Consider the following 2,500-nt stretch of genomic DNA (forward strand, 5'->3'; position numbering starts at 1 on the left):
AGCAAAAAAATGAGCAGGCCTCCCAAGGAGATCGGGGGGCCGGGGGGGGGGGTGGTGGTGGTGGAGGAGAGGAAACAACACGGGAAACGAAGGAAAACCAGCGAGGAAGATGGTAAGGGCGAGAAAGGGAGGTGCTGCTGCTGCTGCTGGTGGTGGGGCAAGCATACAGAAAGCGCACACGCACGCGCGCACACACACGCACACGCGCACACACACACACGCGCACACGCGCACACGCACGCACGCACGCACGCATGCACACAAAAAAAAAAAAAAAAAAAGCCCGTACGACACCGAAAAGGAGCAAGCCGGGGGGGGGGGAAACCTAAACAAAGAAAGCACGCTAAGCGGCTAAGGGAGAAGCGGCAGCTCTCCAAGGAAACCGAACGGGTCCGGCCGGGGAGGGGGACTCGGGAGGGGCGGCGGGCTGGCCTGTTAGCGGCCGGCCCGAAGGGTCCAACTCGGCAGCGGCCGGCCCGCCCGCCCGCTCGCCCGCCCGGGCCTGGGAGGCTGCCTTGGCAGCGGCCAGAGAGTCTACCGGCCTCCGGGGAGGTCCTCGAAGGGGCGAGCTGGTCGACCGGCCTCCGGGGAGAGGCGAGCTGGTCGACCGGCCTCCGGGGAGGTCCTCGAAGGGGCGAGCTGGTCGACCGGCCTCCGGGGAGAGGCGAGCTGGTCGACCGGCCTCCGGGGAGGCCGCCGAGCCTCGAAGGGGCGAGCTGGTCGACCGGCCTCCGGGGAGGCCGCCGAGCCTCGAAGGGGCGAGCTGGTCGACCGGCCTCCGGGGAGGCCGCCGAGCCTCGAAGGGGCGGGCGGGTCGACCGGCCTCCGGGGAGGCCGGCCTCGAAGGGGCGCGGCGTAGCCGGTCTCCGCGGCTCCGGGAGGCCCGGAGAAGTCGCAGCCGGTGCCCCGGGTCTGCCTCCGCTAACTGGCAGCAGGTCTACCAGGCTCCAGCGAGACTTGGTGGCCTTTCGGGGTGGTGGCTGGTAGACCTGTTCTCCCTGGCGTTCCTGTGGAGCGGCGAAAGGGGTCGCTCTGCGTCGCTGCCTCCAGTTACGTCATCGTAGAGGTCGGCCACTTTCGAGCCACTCCCCGGTAGGAGGGGCGGCTGTCCTTCGGCTCTCCCGCCCCGCTGGACTTAGCGGTACGACTGTAGGCCACAGGGTGAACAGCCGCTGAGTTCCGGAGCCGCACTCCCGGGCGCCCCCAGCGCATTGTGGCCGGCCCGCGGGAGGCCTAGGGCGGCTTGCGACGAGGGCGGGCGGGGAGCGGTCCTGAGCCCGGCCCTTCGGGGAGAGCGCTTTCTTTTGCCCGTTCGGCGCGGCGGTCTCCCGGCAGGTCTCCGGCAGCCCCGCGAGTGTGTCCCAGGTGCTGGAAGCCGCTGCGGAGGCGGGGAGCCCAGCCAGCGGCAGGTCCCATGCAGCCGTTGCCGACTCGGGAGAGGGGTGAGCCGGACACCACCCCCCCCCCCCCCCCCCCCCGCGGCCGGGGAAAAGGCCTGGCGCGTGTGCCGTTCGTGAACGCCAGAGGGTGGTCCAGAGAGAAACCGGGGGGTGCCCCGTGCGGCTCTGCCCAGACACCAGCGGCTCGAGAGCCTCGTTCTTCGGGCCCCTGTCGCAGGGAGCGTGGTGATGCCGGTGCTCCGGCCGGAGCAGCAGCCGGCTCGCGGCTGCCGATCCACACCCACACGCAGACGCCCGCTGAGGCGTCCCGGGACACGTCGGAGAGGCCCCTCGGCGGGCTGGCGCTTCCCTGCTTCCCCGTCACAGGGAGCGTGGGGGCGGTGCCGGTGTTCAGGCTCGAGTGGGCACCTCTTGCAGACGATGGTCCGCACCCACACGCAGCGCCCGCCGCTGGTTTGCGGCCACTGGTGGGCGGCGGGGTGAGTTGGCTCAGGACTCGACCGTGTGTGTTTGCTCCCGATCGATGAGGCCGTTCGGGTCGCGTCGGAGAGGGCCCCCGGCGGGTCGGCTCTGCTGTGCTCCCCCGTCACAGGGGGGTGCATGGGCGGTGTCCGATGTTCAGGCAGGGGGGTCTCCTCTCCAGCACGCGTCCTGTCGCGCGCGAGGTGCTGCCCGCTGGAGCGGCGAAGGAGAGGTGTGTGTGTGCTCTCCCGCTTATCCTCGGGCTTCTATCACCGAACCCGGCTCTGCGAGGCCAAGTGGCCCTGTGAGTTCTCAGGTGTCCGAAAAAACCTTGCACGGGGATGGTCTCAGCCCCGGGTCGCCGGGTGCCGGCCGCAAGCAGCCGTTGGTGGGGTGGCGAACTGACATGAGAAAGGGCCGAGTGGGTGCCACCCGCCCTGGGTGTGTGCCGGTTCGGGTGGAAAGGGGGGCGCCCCCCTCCCAGAGCTGCCGGACCCCCGCCTGCTGCGGAGCGTGCCGCCCCGGTGTTTCCTCGGTGGGGGGCCGCGCCCATCTCGAGGTCGCTTCCTCCTCTAGCACGTCCGTTTAGCTCTCCCGTAAAGGGGGAGCGGGTGCGCGGGGGGGGGGGGGTTCGCCTC

The sequence above is a fragment of the Struthio camelus genome, chromosome 31, assembly GCF_040807025.1.
Source record: "Struthio camelus isolate bStrCam1 chromosome 31, bStrCam1.hap1, whole genome shotgun sequence".
NCBI classification, from domain to species: Eukaryota; Metazoa; Chordata; class Aves; order Struthioniformes; family Struthionidae; genus Struthio; species Struthio camelus.